The sequence below is a fragment of the Leuresthes tenuis genome, unplaced genomic scaffold (assembly GCF_036924035.1).
Source record: "Leuresthes tenuis unplaced genomic scaffold, fLeuTen1.0.hap1 SCAF_15, whole genome shotgun sequence".
NCBI classification, from domain to species: domain Eukaryota; kingdom Metazoa; phylum Chordata; class Actinopteri; order Atheriniformes; family Atherinopsidae; genus Leuresthes; species Leuresthes tenuis.
This window is the reverse complement of record NW_027325369.1, coordinates 201,330-227,354: the sequence shown is the minus strand read 5'-3', so window position 1 is coordinate 227,354 and position 26,025 is coordinate 201,330. Positions and strand designations below refer to the sequence as shown.

The 26,025-nt window shown below is 42.5% G+C and overlaps 1 protein-coding gene across 1 annotated transcript in view; it reads left to right on the top strand.

The window, feature by feature from the left end:
* clec14a (C-type lectin domain containing 14A) overlaps positions 1–25,656 on the top strand; it is a 483,122-nt gene extending 457,466 nt beyond the window's left edge. The window contains exon 3 of the mRNA XM_072365306.1: positions 25,645–25,656. The gene's annotated coding sequence lies outside the window, so the exon portion shown is untranslated. The remainder of the gene's footprint in view (positions 1–25,644) is intronic.
* Positions 25,657–26,025: the final 369 nt, after the last annotated feature.

Genomic DNA, 26,025 nt, shown 5'->3' with positions numbered 1-26,025 from the left:
TGCTCTTCTTGGGATGTCCAGTTAAAAGACCATTACAGTAATCGTGTCTACGGGAGATGAATGCATGGATGAGTTTCTCCTGGTCTTTTTGGGAGAGAAAACCTTTAATTCTGTTGATGTTTCTGAGTTGGTAAAAAGCTGCCTTGGTGACAGCTTTGATGTGGCTGCTGAAAGTCAGATCTGAGTCTATCAACACTCCAAGGTTACAAACTTGGTCTTGTAAGGACCTCAAGATTATTTAGGAAGCTTACACTGAATAACTGGTCAAATTGACAAACTCATGAATTAATCTGTAATTTTGACTTTTCACCCGTTATTGAACGTACTTTAATTGATGTATTGCTGCATGTTCTATTGTTGAACTTATCCTTTGAAAGACAAACAATGCGTTTTGAATCAAACTGACATTTAAATTAGATGGGCCAAAGGATATACTTGTTATTCATGAATGTAAATAACATAAAATGAAAGTGTACAACACACACACACACACAGACACACACACACACACACACACAGGGTCAGTTCAGAATCAAGGTTTTATTTTTAACAATCAGCAGGAGGATCTCCAGTCAGAGCAAAGGAAAAGGCTGTGAAACTCCTAAAGCGCTCTCCACAATAACTATGGTTGGGGAAATGGTTATGGTTGGGAAATGGATATGGTTGCCGCTATGAAAAATGATCAAAATAACTCTCTCCTCACTGGAGGAAAACATAAAGGCAATAACAATAACAAACAAACTCATGCTCTCCTATTGAGGCGATTTTAAACAAAGAACGTTGTCTTAACAACCGAGGCACTATGAAACTTTAACTATAAACTTGACTTGAAACGTGACAGATCTTAAAGAACAAAACGCAAATCGCTCCACTAATGGAGGTTTCTATGAAACATTAACATATCAAAATCACTCCAAAAGGGAGGAACAAAACAGGCTATGGTGATAAATTAACTATGGCTATGGAGAACTTACAACAAAGATAGCTCTTAAGGAGGATCGCTCGACTTCAGGCTCGAGGAAACTATGGCTGTGACCACTGTTGATCAAGACGCGAGTAATGAAGCTCATGACAGAGACAACACACTGGCACAAGACAAGGGAGATGCAGACTATTTGACCACATGAGGAACCAAGGGGAACAGGTGGAAACACTTTGAAATCAGGGAAGACAATGAGACACTTGAAACAAGAGGAAGTTAGTGATTTCAAAATAAAACAGGAAATGACGACACAAGACATGAATCAAAACTCGTGACAGACACCAATGAACCTAACATGCATGTTTTTGGATGGTGGAGGAAGCCAGAGTACCCGGAGAGAACCCACACATACACGGGGAGAACATGCAAACTCCACACAGAAAGACCACAGCCAGGAGTGGAACCTGGAACCTTGAACCATCACACCACCGTTCAGCCCCCATATGTACATATCACTCAAGATCTGCGTATATCCATATAACGGGAGAAAGCAGGGCATAGACAATACAGCCTCTAAATAAGGGATTGTGTCTTTATTTCACCAAAACTTTAAGCCGAATGAATGAACGAACGCGTGCTATTGTTCTGTTAGCACATAGGTACTGTTATGTGGCTACAGGAGAGCTAACGGAGGGAATTCTACACACACCTCTACTGGGATGACTTGATCGACACGCATGGCTGCAGCACAGCTCATTCACTCCGGTAAGAACGTCCATCTCACTCAAAGTCAAATCAAATCAAATCAAATCAAATCAAATCAAATCAAATCAAATTGATTTATTTGGCACCTTTCATACTTTAAAAGCAACACAAAGTGCCTCACAGAGGCTAAAAATAACAATGATAAAACATACCAACCCTCCCACCCCCATAAATACCCAGAGACACAGAGACATACAGACACACACATGCACACACACCCACACACACGCACACACAAACACACAAGCTCAGACCCACTGCACCCATCGGACAGAGACACAGTCGGGCACCCAGACCTAAGGCAAGGAAAAAGGCACCCTTGGGGGCTGACCACACAGAGGGCTGAGAAGTTGTCATTCACATTGTTAAAATCTGATAAATATCCTGCCATGTTGCACAAAAGTAGCAGCAGCAAACTCTGTGTGAAGTTAGCCGACTGTCACAGAGCACGGAGTAAATAAGCTGCACTCCAGGGGGGCGTGTGGTCCCAGCAGAGTGTCTGTGTTAAAATCTCTCCATTAGCTGTTTATGTTTCTGTATTTAGCAGACGCTTTTATCCAAAGCGACTTACAAATGAAGATATAACAAGCTATATAAAAAGCTAACAATAAACTACATAGAAGGAACCCACTACTCCAACTCTGTCAGAGGTGACTGAGTAGAGAGTAGCTCTCCTATAGCCGCAAGTAGCCACATAACAGCATCTATGAGCTAACAGAGCTGTAGTACAAATACTTAATTCATTCGGCTTAAAGTATTGGTGAAATAAAGACAGATAATGCCTAATTTAGATATTGTTCTAGATATATTGTATTTTCTATGCCCTGCTCTTTCCCATTATATGGTTATACATGGATCGCAGATCGCGAGTGATCTAAATATCTTCCGAAGGACGCAGACTTTCGCCAAACTGTTCTCGGTGAGTAGACAAACGTATTTCATGCCAGAAATAAGGTCTAGGTTTGAAAAAAAAGGAGTTCTCCTTTAAAGAGGTCTTTACCACCTCCTCTCCCTGTCAGGCTATCTTTGGTTCTACACATAAGGAAAGAATTTTGTGAACAGTTGGCAACCTGTTCGCTGACCAGTTCTTCCCTGCAGTGGTCCTCAAACCACGTCTCGCAAGGTCAGCTGTAGTCTGGCTGCTTCCACTCTCTGTCTGAACATCAATTGTAGCAACCACCTTCTCAGAATGGGTATAATGCAACACACCAATAGGGAGATCATTATCAGTATTACCAATACACTCACTCCCATCTCAAATGCCCTCGCTCCCCAAGTCCCCAAAATCCCATCCAGACCACTCTACCTGTCTGAGTGGGTGTGTATTGTTGCATCATACTCATCTGACCCAGTCTGGCTACTTCTCCTCCGGAGTGGCTTCATTACGGGACCACTTCCAGACCCTCCTGTTTGTGGGATCCTGTCCATCATCTCCAGACTCTGCTCTCTTGGACAGATGCTGTTTGCCAACACCCACACCTGGGTGCTCATCAGTGTCAGAGATCTTAACACGTTAATTTTGTTCATCCTTTGCCTCGGACTTAACCTTGTCTGTGTCTTTAGCCCGAACCTTAGTACAGTGATTTAAGTGGTACCATGTGTTGCTACCTTCCACTTGAACTGCCGTTGGCGTTGCTTGCACCACTGTGTACGGTCCTTCTCGTCTTGGCTCATGCCACTTCCTTCAGAACACTTTGATGTACACCTGGTTGCCTGGTACCACTGGTTTCTCAACCAGCTGTTCGAGGTCCAAGTCTTTGGCCTTCTCCTGTAGATAGATTGTTCTATGGATAGCAGTTAGTTGTTTCATATAAGGTTTCAACTCTGTTTGCAACTGCTCAAGTAGGGCCCTTTAAAGAGACCCCTCAACTGAGGTGCTGGCATGGGTCGATCCATTAGCATTTCATGCGGTGTTAGGTGCGTGACCCTATGGGTCTGCATACGATACCTCATTAGTGCAAGTGGCAAAGCATCTACCCAGTTTAGTTTAGTTGAAGCACAGATTTTATTCAGGTTCCATTGATTCTCTCAACCATCCCCTGACTCTGTGGATGATACATGGCCCCACAGCGTTGCTTGATCCGCAGCTGCTGCAAAATGCCCTTTGCAACTTTCTGCACAAACGCTGAGCCATTATCTGAGCTAATCTCTGATGGAATGCCAAACCGGGGAATCTCTTCCCTTACCAAAAACTTTACCACTGTCTCAGCTACCTTTTAATCATGTCTACATAGTCTATGACCAATGAATTAAAGGGTCCTTCTGGCACTGGAATGTGCCAGAATGTGGAATGTGTCTTCACACCCTTGTTGTTTTACCTTTTTCAGTGTTATGTTTATGCATTTAGCAGATGATTTTATCCAAAGCAACAGGTAGGCATGTAGGGTAAGGGGTTCTTGCCTTTCATGCAGGGGATTTGAACTCAGGTCTCCCACATGGAAGGTGGCAATCATACCACTGCACTATCCAGTCATGGTGATGCATCGGAATCAGAATCAGAATTGTCAACAGAGCCTTTACAGAGCCTCTTTGTGGCACCTCTCCGCGTCCAGACACTGTGCTCTCTCACACTTGCTTCCTGTTGCATTAAAATTATGTCTTCTGGAGTGACTGCTGGCTCCAGGGACACCAGAACAGCCAGCTGGAATCTTGATGCTACTTTTGCCGCTTCATCAGCAGTGTTGTTACCTTGAATGACCATCTCGTTACCTTTATGATGAGCTTGACACTTTATCACTGCCAGTTTCGAGGTGAGCATCATGGCTGCAATCAACTCCTTCATTTGGTCCTTATGTCGCACTGGACTTCCATCTGCCCTTTTGAACCCTCTCTGCTTCCAAACTGCTCCAAACAAATAGCAGATACCATGAGCATAAGCAGAATCTGTATACACATTTGCAACCTTACGTTTTGCCAGTATACATGCTTCCGTTAATGCCTTCAGTTCAGCCAACTGCACCGAACATGGCTGTTCATACTTCTCAGCTTTCACCGTCACAAAGTCTCAGCCTTCTAGTTTCACAACAGCATAATGTGCATGATTACCCAAATGATCTCTGAAACATGATCCATCCACAAAATAGGTAACATCGGCCTGCACAAGTGGAGTTGCTTCTAAGTCAGGTCTTAGTTTAGTGTACCTAATGGTTTCTGCTACACACTCATGTGGTTCTCCTTCAAACTCAAGTGGAATGACATCTGCAGGGTTTGATGTAGTACACTTCTGTATTCTCACATCTGGATATGTCAAAAGATGCATAAACTGCAAACATCTAGCCTGAGTCACAACATACTTTCCCTGATTTATTAGGTCTGAGATCTTATGGTGAGTTAAGATGATGACTGAGTATCCCTTTGTTATTGTGGATACTTTCTCATAAGCATACTGCACTGCTGCTAACCCTTGATAACATGGTGGCCAGCCTTGTACAACATTATACAATTTTGTACTGTAGTAAGGAATAGCTTGTTTTCTACGACCACTACACGTTTCCTGCATCAGTACTGCAGAAGCATACATGTTGTGTCTATTGGAGATGTACAAGAAAAATGGTTTCTCATAGTCTGGTGTTGCCAGTGTTGGTGCTTTCTGCAAATCTTGTTTCAAACTTTCAAAGGCTAATTTGGCCTCGTATGTCCATTTCAGTGGTGCTTTCAACCTTTGGTCTTTGGGTTGTTTCACAATTTCTCTCAGAGGAGCACACTTGATTTCATAATCTTCTATCCAATCTGCGCTGAATCTTGTCATCCCCAAAAAGATCATCATATCCTCAATTGTTTTTGGACAAGGTGCTTTACTTGCTCCCTCCAAGTGGGCCGGAGAAATAGCAATAGTTCCCTGTGAAATGACTCTCCCTAGGTACTCTACCTTAGGTTGACAATACTGAAGTTTAGATTTTGAAACTTTGTATCTTCCCTCTGCCAGCCTCTCGAGGATTTTTATGGAATCTTGGTGGCAATCCTCTAGAGTTGGTAGTAGCGTAGTAGTGTACCTTTCAATGCGAGGCCTTGTCCAAGGACCTGGTTAAACACATGAGGGCTATGTTTAAAACCTTGGGGAAGTCTGGTGTAACTGTAACCCTAACCCTAACCCTAACCCTAACCCTCCCTGCTGACACTTGAATGTTTTAATGAATCTGAGGGGTCATTTAGCATCGTGTGTCGGCTCATCTCATCAACATCCAGAGGTAAGACAACGTTTTTATCCATCCATGCATCATCTGCCACTTCTCTGGGGATCTGGTCGCGGGAGTAGCAGCTTAAGCAGAGAAACCCAGACGAATGTCCTCGGCCACTTCCTCCAGCTCTTCTGGGGAGACCCTGAGGCGTTCCCAGGCCAACCGAGAGACATAGTCCCTTCAACATGTCCTGGGTCTTCCCCGGGTCTCTTCCCAATGGGGCGTGCCCGGAACACCTCACCAGAGAGGTGCCCATGAAGACCGGCTGGGCGAACTCCCATTGCACCCTCCAGGACCCTGCTGAGGGTGTAGAGCTGGTCCACTGTTCCATGGCCAAGACGAAAACCACAATGCACCTCCTGTATCCAAGATTCAACTATCCGATGGATCCTCCTCTCCAGTACCCCAGAATAGACCTTACCAGGGAGGCTGAGGAGTGTGATCCCCCTGTAGTTGGAACACACCCTCCGGTCCCCCTTTTTAAAGAGGGAGACCACCACCCCGATCTGCCAGACTAGAGACACTGTACCCGATGTCCACATGATGTTGCAGAGGCGTGACAGCTCTACAACATTTAGAGCCTTTGTCAGTACGTGGTGCAAGAAGGGAGGACCCAAATGCAGACTTCTCAAAAAAAAAAGTAGATTTATGACAAAAAGGCACAAGGCTGAACAAAAGACATGGCTGGACATCAAAACTTCTTAAACTGTGAGAACAAAACAAAACGACTATGAAACAAGACAATGATTAAACAAGACTGTGACTTTGAGGCAAAACCTGACCTGACAAAACTGTGACAAACCGTGGCATGAATGGTAAGGTGAGGATTTTGCAAAGACTGTGACTGAACCTGGAAACTAAATGTTGTGGGGAGGTGATTGGTGATGAGGTGCAGCTGTGAAACAGAAAACAGGTGACTTGAGTGAGACTTAACGTGACAGAGGAAAAAACATGACAGAAATTAACCAGGGACCTTAAAACAAAACAAAACTCAAAACGTGACAGCCTTGAGGAATTCTGGACGGACCTCACCCACCCCTGGGGCCTTGCCACCGAGGAGTTTTATGACCACCTCCGAGTTCTCCGACTCTGCTTTCTCATCTGAAGACGTGTCGGTAGGATTGAGGAGGTCCTCGAAGTATTCCCCCCACTAACTCACAACATCCTTAGTTGAGGTCAGCACAGTGTAGACAGTGCACTGAGCTGCTGGACCAGTGGACCAGAATCTTGGACTCAATGTCCCCCACCTCCCCCGGGTTATAATTGACGCTCTGTCGGAGGTGGGACTTAAAGCTCTTTCTGATAGGGGATTCTGCCAGACATTCCCAGCAGACCCTCACAATACGTTTGGGCCTTCTGATCGGCATGCTCCCCCACCAGCGGGGCCAAACGACCACCAGGGTATAATCAGTTGACAGCTCCGCCCCTCTCTTAACCTGAGTGTCCAAGACATCCATAAGTCCGACGATACAACCACAAAGTAGTTAATTGAACTGAATTGAACAACCTGAACATGGTGTTCATTATGTACATTCCATTACGAGCACAGAAGTCCAAAAATAAAATACCACTCTAATTCAGATTGGGGAGCCTTTCCTCCCAATCACGCCCCTCCAGGTCTCACTATCTCCTGCAGGAGCACTCTCCAGTGCCTCCTCCAGGGACTCCAAAAAGGGTGGGTACTCTAAGCTGCTGTTTGGTGCATAAGCACAAATAACATTTAGAACCCGTCACCCCCACCCGAAGGCGGAGGGAGGCTACCCTCTCGTCCACCGGGGTAAACCCCAATGTACAGGCACACAGCCGGGAGGCAATGAGTATGCCCACACCTGCTCTGCGCCTCTCACTACGGCCAACTCCAGAGTGAAAGAGAGTCCAACCCTCTCTAGGAGACTAGTTCCGGAGCCCAAGCCCTGTGTTGAGGTGAATCTGACTCTATCTAGCCAGAACCTCTGAGCCTCTCGCGCCAGCTCAGGCTCCTTCCCCAACAGAGAGGTGACATTCCACATCCCAAGAGCCAGCTTCAGTAGCCAAGGATCAGACCGCCAAGGTCTCCGCCTTTGGCTACTTCCCAACTCACATTGCACCCAACCCCCTTGGCTTCTCCCACAGGTGGTGAGGCCGTCGGAAAGGGGACCCACATCATTTCTTTGGGCCCAATGGGTATAGGCCCAGCCACCAGGCGCTCGCTGCCGGGCCCCGCCCCCCCTGGCCTGGCTCCAAGGTTCGCAAAAGCAATAAAGAAGGGTAAAAGAAACACCGCAGTTTTTCTGACAGAAGACTAAGGCCAGACTGTATACGCCAGCATCCAAAAGATAATTTAGTTTCTGAGTTTGGTTAAAAAATCAATTAAAATCTTTTAAGTTCAACAAAAACTGAATTGTTTTCTCTCGACAATAAACAAAGACAACAAAGTCTAAATGTGAAGATCGCTGAAGCCTCACCGTTCTGTGGGCTCAGAGGAATCCGGACCCTGACCTGGAGGAATGACCCGTCTTGGCTGGTTCTGGTCTGAAGCACCAGCTGTGGTTTCTGAGAGCCACATCTAAGAGATCAGAGCAGAGAGTTAATGCAGAAACACATTTTATCTTCATGCATAAGATATAAAATCATGAAGAGGTTTTCACTGTTTCAACCTGTCAGCTTATTGATTGGACAGTGATCAGTGTTTCCACGGTGCTGCGCTGCCCTCTGCTGGACACTCAGAATCATTAAAGAAACATTACAACAAATATATTCTCAAGGCACTTCATAGTCCAGTCAAAAATCATAAATCAAAATAGTCCAATTCATTCAGAGTTTAAAAACGTAACCTAGCTAAGGAAACCAGCAGATTGAACTGAAACTTCTCTTTGATCCAATCCCCTGTTCTGAGCGTGCACAAGGCGACTGTGGAGAGAAAAAACGTCCTTTTAACATGAAGGGTGGCCATCTGCCTCGACCAGCTGGTGGTGGAGAGGACAGGAAAGAGGGGACAACAAGTATCATAACACCAGGCCAGGGACACCTGCTGAGAAAGAGAAACACAAGTTATTGACAACAATTATGTCAAATGTACATGGAGAGCAAAGAGAGCAGAGAGAGGAGAGGTGTATCTCCTCTCTTAATTCGAGAAAGATTAGACTTTGATCATCTTTATTATATTTAATCCTGAGTCCTCAGTGTTTTCTTTGCATGTTCACCTTTTCGTTCCACAGTGTCTACTCATAAAATGAAACATAGTCATGTTTGAATCTTACCACAAAGTCACCTCAGTCAAGGTTATTGTGTTTTGATTTCTAAGGAAGGATGGATTGAACAGAGTCTGAAGTCTTTAAGGCTGAATAAACTTCTTTTGGAAAGCCACTTCTTAAACTCAGGCCTTGTTTGCTGGTTAACAGTTTAACTATAATCAGACATTAAGTCGGATTCAGGTCCAATATTTTGCAATATTAACATTATTTTATTTTATCAGGAATATGTGTGAACTGGCTTATTGAAGCTTTGAAGAGCAGGGAGTCTAATTAGAGAGTCTAATGTTATCCACTTTCACCTTTGACTTATCACACTAAACATGTTTGTACAGTGCAGCATTACACTGGTAAAATACTTTACACTGGCACCGCTTCAGAGTAATTCATCAGAAAGTTGGCTTATTTTCTACAGTTCTTGGTTGGACGATTGCATTGCAGCCCTAAAAGGCTTTGTGGAAAGATAACTTGACTACATTTCTGTGTATGCTCTGAAGTAAGAAAATTTACTCCACATTTCAGTTAACAGCTCGCCAGTAACAGCAAATACAGGATATGACTTGTACATCTAACTATCTGTTACACATGTCTAATGTGTAACTGTGTTTAACTGGAAATTCATGAGATCTCAGAATGAAAGATGGAATCAAACATTTGTAGTTCTCAGGGTGACAGCTTAGAACCTGACCCTGCTGAAAAAGTGACTTACCATTATCTCCAAATAAGTTTTTCTAAGCCTGTAGTTGCCAAATCCCTTGGGTGTACCCTGGTTTATCTCATCTTATCATCTCTAAATTTATACCCTACCCTAACCCTGTTCTCATGAGAACATACATGGTCCCTCTGTAACTAAACTGCTAATCCATGCAGGTGATGGTGATCATTTTACAGCAGTGGAAACAATTCTGAAGTTTATTGAATGCTGACTTTAATTTAATCATCTTATCACAAAGAAACATCTGTGTCTTGACACTTCTAATGACAGTAGATTATTCCTTTGCATGTTGTCAGGAGTGTTTTATATATATTTTTTGGTTTGTTTGTTTTACCTAAATAATTTTTAATATCAACTCGAAACAACCCAAGGAGATTGACAGGAAACTGTCTGCAGTCCTGAAAACTTGTTGTTTGTCTTTGGCTGTGTGTGATTATCTTGATTAATAACAAATTGCAATGAAGATCACATTGAATATAGCTAAATAAATGTTGAGTAAGTTATGAGGATTATGAGGATGTAACAAGGTTCCTGAAATGTTCTTTACACTGTTCAACTGAAGGTAAATAAATCTTTTAGTATAGGGGGCAACAAAAGCCAGCTTATCGAGTTATTCTTGTCCAGCGCAGATGCAGATATACAGCTGGTGTGAGATTACATTAACAGCCTCCTGTGCATGAGAACCTGATTCGGGGGTTTTCTTGAATAATCTTTCATCACATATTTTGCATAATTAGTTTGATTTCTGTAACAAACAGGGTGAAATGATCACAGTGCTCTGTCATATCAGTGAGTTTATCTATTTGACTATGTTCCTTATCTCATATGAACTAATATCTCATAATTAGCTGGATGTTAAAAAATGAAAATGAAAAAGACAAGTAGACGTAATCTCAGTGTTTTATTCAACTGAATGTTTCTACAATGATTCTGTTGTTTTAACCATCCTGAAGAGCCACCCTGAACTGTTTTTATACCACGCTGTAATGCAATAAATCAAATGCTTTCTGCCAGGCAGTAATAAAAGACTTCAGCAATTTGGCAGAGACGTTGTTCCTCATCAGCATCTAAAGGATCAAGGTTCAAGGTTGCAGGTAATCTTTATTATCCCACTCGGGGCAGTTTAGTGTTAGGCAGCAGTAGCAGACAGCTGTTCTACATGAATCTGTACGTCAGATAAAACCTACATCAAAGTAACAATAAATACAACAAATACAGGTTTGTGATAAAAGTAGTAAAAATGTTCAGGTAAAGTGAGATGATAACAACAAGAAGATGAGAATAAGGAAATATAAATGCAGTGTCCCTTCTTCTGAGACCAGACTGACCGAGCATGCGGGTGGAGGTAGGGTCTGACCTCAGCTTGTCTCAGTGAAGCAGTCAGCCCAAAGAGCTGCAGTTTGTCAGGGATTTATAACTTAGTTTTTACTACATCTGTGTGGGTGCCGCCACTGGAAATCATTTACTGAGGGGTCACATCACCACACAGAATAAGGCCTTTCGTAACAAAAAATAATTTAAAAACTTGTTTATTTAGATATTTGCTTCTTATCTTTTCCTTTTTTAACCACAGATTTTGAATCAGAATCCACCAATTACATTTGAATGGATCTGACAGTGATAATGTAAAGATCGACAATAAGAGAATCAACTCTGACTTCTATATATATTCATGAAATAAAATGCATCATATAGGGTTATTTGAGAACGAGTGGTTTCAGTTTGATAAACAACAGACAGTGAAAAAGGTTAAACAAAAATCATGAAAAGGTGTAATTTTTCTGAATGAATGGAATTCACTTCAAACAGTTATTCATGTTGTCTTTTTTTAATTAAACTGTTTTTGTGGCCAGGTGAAACTTGTTTGAGGTTGTTTGTCAAATTCAAACAAGATAGACACTTTTAACGCTTTGCCAAATAATGGCTTCAGAAGAATGAAGGCCGTCATGTCCAACACATAGCATCAACAGTTCGGTTATACAGGACAAATGAGAAAAGAACGTCACATTTACATAATCATTCATTATGATTCCCCTGTTGAGGACTGTAATAATTATTCCTGTACAGAAGCACAGCTGTAGATTTAAGTCACTTTAAATTTATATGTCTTCAGTTCAATGTAAAGTACTTTCTTTGTCTTTAAACAGACCAGTCGACCAAAAATACAACATTAGAAATGATGTACAGAGAGATCTGTAACAAAGGGTACTAATTAAGTGTACTAAATGTACTTTACATAGAAAACTAGAGATAAATTTATTTTTTATTGACGGGTCAAATTGGTAATTTCTTACAGTGTTGCTGTAAAATCTTCCTCCTTCATACAGTGAAGTCGTTAAATAAAACAATCAGTTTTGTGGCAGACTCATAAAACAATGATTACTCAGTGCTGTTAGAGAATAATGAGAATAATTCTGAATAATTCTGAACCAAACATCCTTTAAAAACTTAGCAAATCACAATAAATCTAACCTTCATTAATTAAAGATTCAAGAATTGACTGAAATCCAATTAAGGTTTTAGTTTATTTTACTAATTAAAAACATGTATTTTCTACAGCTTTTATTTAGATCCTCCATCTATCGGGATTATGACACAAATGTTTTATCACAAGTTAACATTTAAACATGTTTCTGTTAATTAAGTATTTATCATCATAGCAGTAGGCCCACAATGATCATTAATATTCATGTTTACCTGCTTGCAGTAACTCTGACATAAATCTGTGTTTATCGTGTTGATGGATAAAGGCATCACTCCACAATCCTCTGGCCGCACCCTGAGATCTGCAGGCAGCCTCCTCCTCCGAGCTCCCAGCACCAAGTTGTCCACCGGAGACCTGAGAGGCTTCTGCTCAGCACCACCTCACCTATGGAACAGTCTCCTGATCCAGCTGAGGGCTGCACAGAGTCTGGACTCTAAAGCTGGCCTAAAAACCTTTATATTCAAAAGGCCTTTGACTGCTGACATGACTATGATCTGTGTATCTAATTTAATTTTTTTATTTTAATTTGTTGCTTTTACCTTTTCACGCTGATGAAGAGTCCATTATAAATAAAATGCATTTTTACTATTATTAAAGAAAGTGTTGTTTCTGAAACATCTTTATGACTTGGTCATGAAGTCCAATGGATTGTTTCTGTTGAGCCTGAATCTATGTTGGTGGCTGTTGTTGTCATTTCTGTGCCCTTAGTGTCCTAGACAACAGCATTGACGCTGCTGGAAATAACAGCTGTGGACACCGATGGTGTTTTGGTTGTCCTACCCCACCAACCAAAGCCTATATGCTGATGACATTCTATTATTTAAAAAAAAACTAAAGAACAACAACATCCCTTCAAGAAATAGTTAAACTGATTAATTTATACTTTTTATGATAATTTTATACTATAAGTGCTAATTACTCAATAAATTAAAATAAGTCATCCATACTTCCATTGCACCAAACGAAATGGGATGAGGCACCTCAACTATCTGTCATCCTTCTAAGCACAGGTCTCATCACTTACTTAGGCATCAAAGTTTCCTCCAGGCTATCAATCCTCCATCCATCTATCCATTTTCTATACCTGCTTAATCTGTCGGTCGGGTAAATAACGATTTACTATTCTCCTTTTTGGGGGGCGGTCCTGTGTCTTTCTGGGATAGGCCCTTTTGAAATAAGGCCCTCGTCGGGGTTGTGATGCAGGTAGGGTCTAGGCTGGGCTGCATGGGTCCTGCTGGGACTGGGGCGCAATCCAAATCACTGGTGGAAGTGAATGGTGGAAGTGAATGGCACTGGCCCAACACACTAGCACCAGCTATGATTCAGCCTGTCACTGGCTGTGGTCACTGGTTGATGATGAGTAAGTATTGAAGATCAACAACAGTTTTATGTCTGACTGCTGCACGGCTTTATTTCTGGCGGGTACGGAGGTTACGTACCGCCCACAACACAAACTTCTACACATTCATCTATACACATCCCAGTACACCTTACACGCACACCTGTCATTGTCTGACTTCTGTCTATTGTCTTTATCTGTCCTGTCCTCTTGTGTTCCACTGTCGGTGATCCTCTCTGACTAAATCAAGGTTTTTTTAATCATTAAAGCTTGTTAGATTAGATGCTCACAGAGGGCTGGTGAAGGACACACTCACCATCACTTGCACTTATACACAAGAAAAATTGCAAGATTAAATTGCATATATCAAAAAAATTGTTTCTTTTCAGACGTTGGTACCAAAATTTGATATTGGAAGAAAAAAAACAAAAAACGAACATGACTTACGAATGTAGCAGACAGAAGGTTTTTCGCTCCTATGTGCTGCAAACAGTGGATGTTAAATGTCTTAAGCAATGTTTGAGTTTCAATATTTAAAGAATTTATTTCTTCGTTATTATTTTTATGCGTTAGGGTTAGTGATGGTACGGCTTTATTTATTGAGATTATCGTTTTTCATATTGTAGCGATAGTTTTTTGTCTTCATTTTATTATTTTTGTGATTTCTTTGATTCATCGTTCATATATATATATATATATTTTTCTATTTCTGGGTGAATTTGTTTTTTTCAATTTTTTTTTATTTTGATGAGTTTCTGTTAATCATGTGTGGCGATAGTTAAGGTTTTTAGATTAGGTTGTTTACTTACCAAATCACTGATAAGTGATTTCAAGAGGGATATGTGAAAGAGAGCAGGGCCTTCATGCTGCTCAAACACAGAATAATATGAGGAAATATAAGAGGATGTCACAAGCTGTTGTTATTGGGAATTTTCGTTTAAACTGCCATGTACAAGTCTCTATGTGTTCCGATCATTGTGTGAAAGTTACTATCTCCAGTAGGGGTCCTTAGGCAAGACCCCCTTACCCTACCTGTAAGTCACTTTGGATAAAAGCATCTGCCAAATGCATAAACATAAACATAAATCATTGTCAGCTTATAAAACTGGTTTAGTTTAGTGCTCTGACAGCCTGATGGAAGAAAATGTCCCTCAGTTGGCTGGTCCTGGCCCAAAGACTCTCCTTTTTAGTTTGTGGAGGAAGTGGAGGCATTGGTGAGCCTTCTTGGTCAGTGATGAGGTGTTAGTGGTCCAGGAGAGTTCCCCTAAGATGTGCACACCCAGGAATTTAGTGCAGCTCACCCTCTCCAGAGCAGCACCGTTGATGGCCAGAAGGGGATGTTGGGTGTGATCAGAATTGGGTGAACGATCTGAACCTATTCTTCAAAAGGTTCAATCAGATACCTAACCCTCCCCCAGGCCAGTCTTCCCTGCTGCAGGCCCCCTCATCAACACACCCCGTAGTTCCTCCCTCCACCTCCCCCACCCTGACTTACATAGCACTCAAATCGCAGCCATCCGCCACTGCCTCCACCTCTATTGCCCCCCTCCACTGATGGTCTTATCTCCTCTCACAACCCCAAACCCCCTGCCCCTGAAACCCAATCGCTCTCTCTCTGCCAACTAGGTGAGGAAAGAGCTCAAGAAGATTAAGGTGAAAAAGGCTGCATGTCCAGATGGCATCAGTTCCATGCTCCTGAGATCCTGCTTGGACCAACTCTGTGGGATTGTGGAGCATGTCTTCAACCTGAGCCTAAAGCTGGGGAGAGTTCCACAACTGTGGAAAACCTCATACATGTGTCCAATGCCAAAGACGCCGCACCTAAAGGACCTCAACAGCTACAGGCCCATGGCCTGATGGAGACACTGGAATGGCTGGTGCTCATCCATCTCCGCCCTCTGGTGGGACCATCCATAATCCATAATCCATGAACAGAGTGAGCTGGATTGTCTGAGGTTTATGAGTTTGTGGACCAGTTTGTGGGGGACTACAGTGTTGAATGTGCTGCTGAAGTTCACAAGAGCATCCTGATGTAAGCGTTCGGCTGCTCTCGGTGCTCCAGGGCTGTGTGAAATGCATCGAGACTGCATCCTCTGTCGATCTGTTCGCCTGGTACGTAAACTGATGGCCCCTAATACAATATTCAGGTCTGCAGGGATGCTGGTCTTGATGTGTGTTAGCACCATCCTCTCAAAGCACTTCATAATGACAGGGGTGAGGGCGACTGAGCGATAGTCATTGAGGGTTGTGACAGCAGACTTTTTGGGCACAGGAACGATGGTCATAGTTTTAAGGCAGGTTATACTGCAGCTTGTTGTAAGGAGAGGTTGAAAATGTCCGTGAACACGACAGCCAGCTGATCAGTGCAGGTCTTCAGGAGGCGGCCTGCCACTCCATCCGGTCCGGCTGCCTTGGTGGTGTTGATCTTCCTCAGGGTGGATCTCACCTGGTGCTGGAGTGTGCTCTATTTGCTGCTTGTATCTGCTCTTGGCGACCCTGATGCCCTTTGCCAAGTTCTTCCATGCAGCTCTGTAGGCCAGCTGATCCCCTGACCTATCGGTAGCGTCTCTGTCTTTGAGCAGCGACCATACATTTCCAGTAAGCCAAGGTTTTTGGTTTGGAAACACCCTGATGGTTTTGGTGGGCAGTACAGTCTGGGTGCAGAAGTTTATGTAGTCCAAGACAGCAGTGATATAACCCTCCAGGTCGGACCCCTCCGAGAGGACATCCCAATCTGTGATGTCAAAACAGTGCTGGAAAGATGTAATATCCTCCTCACTCCATACCTGCACAGTCTTTGTGGTGGGTCTGCTTCTGCACACTACTGGTCTGTAAGATGGCATCATTAGCAATGAGATGTGGTCTGATAGGCCCAGGTGTGGAGCTGGTGCAGCTTTGTAGGCTCCCCTTATGTTTGTGTACACCTGGTCCAAAATGTTATTGTGTCTTGTGGGAAAGTTGATGAATGTATGGAGCTTGGGCAGCACTGTTTTGAGTTCAGTGTGGTTAAAGTCCCCCGTGATGATCAGTACTCCATCTGGATGAGCATTCAGCTGGCTGTTCACGGAGCTGTGCAGCACCTCCAGGGCTATTCAAGAGTTAGCATATGGTGGGATGTAAACAAACTCCCTCGGCAGGTAGAAAAGTCCGCATTTCACTGCCAGAAACTCCAGTTCTGGAGAGCAGTGAGTTGCAATGATGTCCACAGCTCATTCACCAGACGTTGTTTATGTAGACAAACACGCCTCCACCTCTGCTATTACCGGAGCATGCAGTCCTGTCGGACAGCGCAACCAGCTAGACCAATAGCCTTGTCAGGTATGTTGTTATCCAGCCAAGCCTCCCGTCACGCTGCTGTGGGTCTTGTCAGAGAAAATCCTCAGTCTTATTTCATCGCTCTTGTTGACGAGTGGCTGGCAGTTGGACAGAAAGAGTTATTGCTCTGCACCGCTGGTTGGTGTGGGTTAGCTCTTTTCCTAGTCAGCAGGATGCTTCTCTTGGCCCCCTTCTGGTGTCAATCACTCCTGCGACGCATCAGATGTGGGATTAGGAAGGTGCCTCCGAGGGCTACTTGGATGTAGGATCTCCTATGGGATGTTGAGATCCGGCATTTCGGTGGTAGTCTGTTGCCAGTACTGCCTCCCCAGACTGAGGAGCGCATCACTTAACTATACTATTTGCTGTAATAGCTATAAGAAGGATAAACAAATATTGACAAAAACAACAAAAACATGCAGAGGTGCCGAGCACAGCTTGGGATCAACACGACAAAGATGTACAAAAACACTGCGACTTGACAAAACGTTGTATTGTCGGGAGAGAGAGAAGCCACAGTGTGCACATGTGCCATCATCTTGGAAATTGAAAGATCTTGGAGATTGAAAAAAAGATCGGATCCTCACTAACCATCTCCCTCCTCTTTCAGAGTTCCACAATTACCCAGATCCTCCTTTTGGCTTCAAACACCACTCAATCCTAAATAAACTCTGTTCTAACTCTAAATCACCCAGTATTCTGTGTATTTGGATCCTTTTTGCAAGTTGGCAAGGCACCTAGCCGGTGACAAAAGGTAGGTCTCAAAAAGCTCTGTTCAAGCTCAAAGAATCTGCCTGTTGACCCAGCTCATTCTGCTGTGTTGGATCAGTTTGAGCTTCTGTTCTCTCTGGGACGTAGTGAAATCTCTGAAACCTACAAATTGCCAACTGGATTTGATCCCTGTCAAAGTGTTGGAAATGTTTTTTAATACTGTGGGGCCCAGTCTCCTATTTTTATTAACTCCTGCTTTAAATTAGGAACTGTCCCAACTGGCTTTAAACATGCTGTGGTCATGCCCTTTCTTAAAAAGCCTAATCTGGACCCCTCTGTGTTATTAAATTTTAGACCTGTTTCCAATCGGTCCTTTCTTTCTAAGTTTTATTTTTTTACACAATTACAGTCCTTTCTTGAGGATATCTCTGTTCTTGAGAAGTTCCAATCTGGGTTTAGGTCTCATCATAGCATAGAGTCTTCATTTTTAAAGGTGCACAACGATATTGCTCTGTTTGTGGAGGTCAAGTGCCCTGTTGTCTTAGTGCTGCTTGATGTCAAAGCAGCCTTTGAGACGGTGTACCATGCAGACCTCCTGTCACATCTAAGTAAAATATGTTTGCATCCATTGGAGTGGTTTACGTCTTACTTATCCAGTAGAAACTCATTTCTGCTTCCGTAATGTGCATTAAATTATGTGTCATGGTCCTAAAGAAATACATGCTTGTAGACTTGTTTGACTTGATGTATAAAAACAAAACAACAACAAAAATAAATCTCTTTTTTAGAGTTTAAGATTAAGTTTTTACTAGACAAGGCAAGTTTATTTGTAGAGCACAATTCGTACACAAAGGCATTTCAAAGTGCTTTACATATATATAAAAAATGATCAATTAATTAAAAGTGAAGAGTGCAGATAAAATACTTTCAGTTGTCATATGCACAGCTAAACAGAACTGTTTTCAGCCTGGATTTAAACATTGAGTGGAGGTCTGTCTCACATCTTCTGGAAGACCATTACAGTAGTCTGACCTACTAGAGACAAACGCATGAATTTGTCTTTCTAAGTCTGGTTTAGATACTATTACTTTGATTCTGGCAGTGTTTTTTAGATGGTAAAAAGCTGCTGATGTTATTGATTGAATCTGGCTGTTAAAGTTCAGGTCTGAGTCCAATATTACCTCCAGATTTCTAACTTGATTATTAGGTTTTAGAAAGAGAGTCACAAGGTGACTGATAACACTTTCTCTTTGTTTCTGTGGGCCACAGACAATGATTTCAGTTTTGTCTGAGTTTAGCTGGAGATAATTGTTTTACATCCACACACTGATCTGTTCGATGCAGTGTATCTACAGTCACAATGTATCTACAGGCCGTGTTCTTCTGCCGTCAATGACATATAGATGTTTATGTTTATGTTTATGAATTTAGCAGATGCTTTTGTCCAAAGTGACTTACAAATGAAGATATAGCAAGCTACATAAAAAGCTAACAATAAACTATAGAAGGAACCCACTAGTCCGACTCTGTCAGAGGTGACAGAGTAGAGATAGAGTGCATAGAGGGATGTGCAGAAAGATAAAGTGCAGAGATAGAGGGGGTATGGAAGTACAAGGTAAGTGGTAGGATAGGAGATGCTCTCTGAAGAGCTAGGTTTTCAAGAGCTTCTTGAAGATAGACAGGGACGCCGCTGTTCTGGTAGTGCTCGGTAGGTCATTCCACCATCGTGGGACGACACATGAAAAGAGTTTGGATTGTCTTAGGCGTGGTGTAGGAGCTGCTAGACGACAATCCTGGGACCAACGGAGGGACCGAGTTGTGACATAAGCCTTTGCAAGAGCATTCATGTAGACGGGAGTAGGCTAACATGTATAGCGCTTTTCTAGTCTAGACCACTCAAAGCGCTTCACTACATGCCGCATTCACCCCACTCACACACATTCATACAGCACGTCTTAAGATTCATAACTACGTGCTTTCTAATCATTCATACACACATTCATACCCCCAATGATACACTGGGGGGGGGGCAACGTGGGGTTCAGTGTGTTGCCCAAGGACGCTTCGACATGTAGCCTGGGGAAGCCAGAGTCGAACCACCGATTGGTGGGTGACTGCTCTTCCTCCTGAGCTACAGCCGCCCCTGATCTGAGTGTCATCTGCGTAGTTGTGGTAAGACACATTTTAGCTGCTTATTAGCTGGCCTAATGGGAGCTTGTATAGATTGAACAATAGGGGTCCCAGGATAGACCCCTGGGGAACCCCACGGGTCATAGCTATTTGGTCTGAGACACAGTTACTAATTTCGACAAAATACTTCCTGTCCTCGAGATTGAATCGACCTGAATCAGTTTAAAGCACTACTATAGATTCTCACCCAGTCTTCTAACCTCTGTAATAAGATTACATGGTCAACTGTGTCAAAGGCACTCAGGTCCAGCAGAACTAAGACTAAGAACTAAGTGTCTGTGTTCAGGCAGATATCGTTTGTCACCTTGATCAGAGGGTTAGGGTTAGCTATTGGTTAGACCATCGTTAGTCAGTAAGCTGTTGATATACAACTTTTTCTAAGACTTTGCCTTAGAATGGCAGGTTTGATATGGGCTGGTAGTTGTTCAGTACTGTGGTATCAAGATTGCTCTTCTTCAGAAGAGGCTTAATGACAGCAGTTTTTAAGGCCTTTGAAAATGTTCCAGTCTGAAGTGAGATGTTTACTAGATGAGCGAGTTGTGGTAACAAACTGCTCAGCACAGACTTTAGAAATCTAATGGTCAACTCATCAAGTGAGCATGTCGATGAACTCAGACTGCAGATGATCTCTTCGACTGTTTTGTCAATAACAAGTGTGAATGCTGTCTAGCTGGCTGCAGAGTAGTTGTTTGTGTTGTGGAAATTATTGCATTTTTAATGCCTTGAACTTTGTCATTAAATAATATTGCAAACTCATTACACTTAGATGTATAAATGAGTACCAAAGGCAGTGAAACTGGAGGGTTTGTTAACCTGTTTCCTGTAGCAAACAGGACACGAGGGTTATTACAGCAGTTTCTGATGATTTCAGAAAAATAACTCTCCCTTGTTCAACGCAAAGTCTGGTTGAACACACATAGCTTTTATTTGTAAACCTCATAATGAATCGGCAGTTTTGACTTGCGCCATTTCCATTCAGCGCTCCGGCACTCCCTTTTCTGTGCCCTGACTGACTCTTCTTTTCTCCATGGCGCCCTTTGTTTACTTTTAACCATTCTAACCTTGACAGGAGCGATGGTATCCAAAACATTTAAGAGACTTGATGTGTAAGAATTCAACAAATCATCAACATTAGAACACAGGTTGTTCTCAAACCTAATCATTTTCATAAACTGTGTCCCTGTTCTGTCATTTATGAGTCTTCCCCAAACAACCGCAGACCCTACTGCTGGTTTGGGTGTAACAGACAGGTCGAAGAAAACACAAAAATGATCAGATAACGACGACCTCCACATTTGAGATAACCCTTTCAAATGAACACATCAAGAGTGTGCCCTCTGCTGTGGGTGGGCTCACTTATATGCTGAGTTTCAAACCCATTTCCACCCATTCACGTTGGGAGGAACGTATCAAAATTTCTCAACTAAGAGTCGTTACTGAAGGAGAGAGTTCTCTTATGAATTGATTTTAATTACAGCAACCTCAAAAGTCTGAGGAACATATCCTATCAACAAAGACCGATTGATCAAATCCAAAATGGAAGTGTCAATTAAGGGGAAAACCTTGAACAGTCTGGTTGAGATCGGGTTTAAAATACAAGTTGATGGTTTAGAAGAGACTATTGCTGTTGTTAGCTCAGAAAGATCAACTGGACAGAAGCTGTCTAAATACAAATCAGGTTCGAAAGATACTTCTAAAGCTGCTCTACTTGATGATACATCAGTGATAATAGTGGGAAGGATTCCATTAATCTTCTCTCTGATAGAAACAATTTTATTGATGAAGAATCTCATGAAATCATCACTGCTGAGAGTTAAAGGAATACATGGCTCAACAGAGCTCGGACTCTTTGTCAGCCTGGCAACAGTGCTGAAGAGAAACCTGGGATTGTTCTTATACTCTTCTATCAATGATGAATAATAAGCAGTTCTAGCTTTATGAAGGGCTTTCTTATACGTTATTAAACTATCTTTCCAGACTAATTGAGACTCTTCTAAATTAGAGGAACGCCACTGTCTCTCCAGCTTTCTTGCAGTCTGCTTTAAAGCAGCTGTGAATTATACCAAGGAGCCAACCTCTTCTGACTGATTACCTTCCTTTTCAGAGGGGCAACATTGTCCAGTGTTGTACGCATTGAAGCTATAGTGCTGTCAACAAGAGAGTCAAGTTCTACTGGAGTAAAATGTAGGTAGCCGTCCTCTGTCATGTCTGCACAAGGCAGTGAAGAAAAGGATGATGAAATCAACTCTTTAAATCTGGTTACAGCATTCTCTGATAGACACCTTCTATATGTAAAATTCTTAGAAGCCATATAGTCAAGTAATGTAAATTCAAAAGTTATCGTAAAATGGTCAGACAAGACAGGGTTATGAGGGAACACTGTTAACGGTTCACTCTCAATGCCATAAGTCAGCACAAGGTCAAGGGTATGATTAACCCTGTAAGCACCATGGTCGACTTAAGTCGACAAGATGGTGTCCTGAATAAAATGGCCCATTGTGGCAAAAATAACGTCATATTTTGTTCATACTCTCCATCTCTGGTTGGCTGAAAGGTCAGACTTCACCTCTGACGCAAAAAACGTCATCTGTCTATGTACAATTTTCGCACAACAGCAAGTTTACTCAGTACTAGTTCTTCATCGAGCGAGTACACCATTGAGCAACAGCTGCAGAGCAATATAGTCAGCATTAGCGAGTATTTCTTTCAAATAATCGCACAATGTCCACTAAAAAGTTTACCTGCAAAGAAACCCTGGGTCTTCTATTCGCTGATCCTGATTCTAAAGGGGAAAATCTACCTTCGGAAGATGATGGTCCGCTGTCCGCTAGTCCCGCCCGCTAGTGGCGACGCGTTTCCGCCTCGCGTCCCTGCCTCACCAGAAGTCGTTTCCCTACACCAAACACCAACTTCAGATCCTTTGCCCAGCAATGTAGGTGGTGAGGAAAATGTTTCACGGGGTCGAAGTTTGCATCGAGGACTTAGCAGGCGTGGTAGTACTTGAGGGAACAACGATGGCAGTAATGTGGGTGTTCTGTCTTTTTATCGAGCTCGCCAAGTGAACGCTGTGCTTTCTGTCACGGTGCCTTCACAAAGTGTCCGCGATCGCGCAGCCAGTAGCTTGACAAATCTCGATGGACATGTCAGACATGGTCGATGTGTCAGTGGGAGAGCTGGGGGAAAAACGTATTTTTATGTTTATGCATTTAGCAGATGCTTTTATCCAAAGCAACTTACAGATAGGGTAAGGGGGTCTTGCCTAAGGACCCCTACTGGAGACAGTACCTTTCATGCAGGGGATTTGAACCCAGATCTCCCACACGAAAGGTGGCAATCATACAACTACACTATCCATAAACGGAGCAGTGCAGTTTATGTAGCGTAGCCGCAGCCATGCTGCATCTGTTCACTCGACCGGAGTGCGTGTTAGTGCACTTGGTGCGTCTCACTAAGCCAGGTTATGGAAATGCAGGCTTTGAGTATTTGACTGATGAGGTGGGGTACCAAAATTGGATAAAGATATTGGATAATTTTTCGGCCATTTATTAGAAATAATTTACAGTGTTGGTTTACGCTGCTATTTCCCTAAACATTTTGCATTGTATAGCACATTGAATATAGAATATAGCACAGAAATTAATAGGGGCATATTTGGGAAAAAGGCTGCATTTCAACATTGAAACATGAACATTTCATAAAAATTCTATAATCTAAGATGGCCACCGCCCCATTATGTCATAATATGCAAATTAGGTGTTTAAATTTGCTAACTAAATAAACTTTGGGTCATCTGTAACATTTCTCTAATTTACAGAAAGTCTCTATCTCTTATCAGTTTTAAAATATAGCCTTTTGAAATTTGTTTGTGAAAATCAAGGATTTTAGAAAAAAACCTCTGGCGCCTAAAGGGTTAAGGCAGTGAGTAGGTCTGTAAACACTTTGAGAGGATTCAATAGAGTCTAATATAGAATTAAATTAAAGTAAATATTTAAGCTGTCATTTTCAACATCTACATGAATATTAAAGTCACCCACTACAATGACTGTATCTGTACTCTGCACTGACTGGGATAAAAACTCAGACAGAAACTGAGACTAGGGACTTCCGGTGCGCCTCCATCATGGCAGCAGAATAAAAGTGAGCTCCCCGACTTAAACTTTTGAACGCCCTTTTCAGATGTCCATAAGCAACTGACATACAGGTTAAATACAAGTCAGAAAGGGTGAGGAGTGTGCCGAGAGGAAGAACAGGAAGAAAGTCTCAAAAACCCGGGTTTAGTCCCAGTGGAAGCGACGCTCAAGATACGTTAGCATCAGAGCTAATAGATCCGAGTGAGGTACCAGAGTCACCGAGCATGACTCCGAACGAGAGGGAAAAAGCCTGGGCCACTCAAAGCATGGGAAGCCTGGAGACAATAATTCGTGAACTGTGAGATTTTTGTCGTGAAAATTCAGACACTCTAAACTAAATTAAGGAGGACATCAGAGTGACAAATAACAGGATAGATGATGCTGAGGAGAGGACAATGGAAGCAGAGGAGCATCTGCAGTCTGTTGAAAATGCTACACTTGAACTACTGGAACTATAGCAACGGCTGGAGAACAGAGTGGAGAGAAAACATCAGGTTTCACGGTGTGAAGGAGGGAGCGGAGGACAACGCCGGTTCGATGATTGATATTAGTGTTAATCTTTTGAGAGAAAAGTTGGAGCTGCCTCCGTCTTTTCACCTCCAGATCCAGAGAGCACACCTGGCGCTAGTATCTTGCCCCCCTCTGGATTCTCCACCGAGATCCATCGTAGTAAGATTCATGAGTTTCAGAAACAAAGAAGAAATAATAAAGATAGCATGGCAGAAGAAAGGCTTTGTGCACGAGGGGAAAAAGGTGTTTCTGGATCATGACTACGTTCCGGAGGTAGTGAGAAAGCGGAAGGAATACACAGAGGCAAAGAAAGTTTTGAGAGAGAAGAAAATACGCTTCCAAACACCATTCCCGGTGAAATTATGGGTGTTCTATGAGGGAGAAGTCTGCGTGTATAATACGACGGCGGAGGCAACTGAGGACATGGTGAGGAGAGAGCTACAGGTGACGGTGGTGAAACCTACGAAGAACGGACTAGAGAGGATCAAGCGCCTAACTTGGCAGGCCAGCCGGGCAAAAAAAAAACATTAGGAGGAACAAGGACGAAATCAGATGGACTTTGGATTAAAGGACAGGGTTTGAATAGTCTTGTGTACTTGGATTGTGTTTTGCACATGATCAAGGTGAGAAATACTTTTTTTTTTACCCTCTCCTTTCTTTATTATTTGTATTAGAATACTTAAGTATGCTAGTTTAAAAAAGGGTGACTTCCTCTACATGTCTTATAAAAAAAAAAGTCAGGAAGGCTTTTGTTTTTCTATAGTTCTTTAGTTTGTTTTCTCTCTTTTTATGTGTTTTTTCATTGAGCTGTTGGACACATGGACAATGTTGACTACAGCATCGAGGGCCCACTTCCCTAGGAGGAAGGGCATATCCCTCAGAGCAGACTTACCATCAAGACTCAGCTAGGGTCAAAACACAGACCCCACGCAAGGAAGTTTTCTTGTTTATCACTAGTTCATCTGTGATTGTTTTTGTGTTTGGATCTTTAATGTTTAGGGCAGTTTTGCCAGCATAAGAGGGAAGTATAGGAGGGAGGAGCCAGAAAAATCAACAAATATGGCAACCCGAAAAAAAACATTCCAGTGTCACGGGACACAGGTGCAGGGTCAGTTCAGATTCAAAGGTGTTTATTATTTAACACAGCACACAAGGCAAGATGAGGATCTCCTCACAGAGCAAAAGATCAGGCTGTGAAAATCCAAAGCGCTCTCCTCAGTAACTATGGCTGAGGATGAGTGCAGCTATGAGATTTAACAAACAGAAAAACTCTCCATGCTGGGAGGAAAACAAAGGGCTATGAATGATTACAAAATAAACTCTCACGCTCTCCTATTGAGGTGGATTTAAACAAAGGATGCTCTCTAAAAAAACTGAGGCACTATTAAACATTAATTTCAACAAAGGCAAAAGCTCCGCTAATCGGAGATGACTATGAAAGTTACAAATCAAACTCTCCAAAAACGGAGGAACAAAACAAAGCTATGAAACACTTACCGTGGATTTAATAAATACATAAACTATGACTATGAATA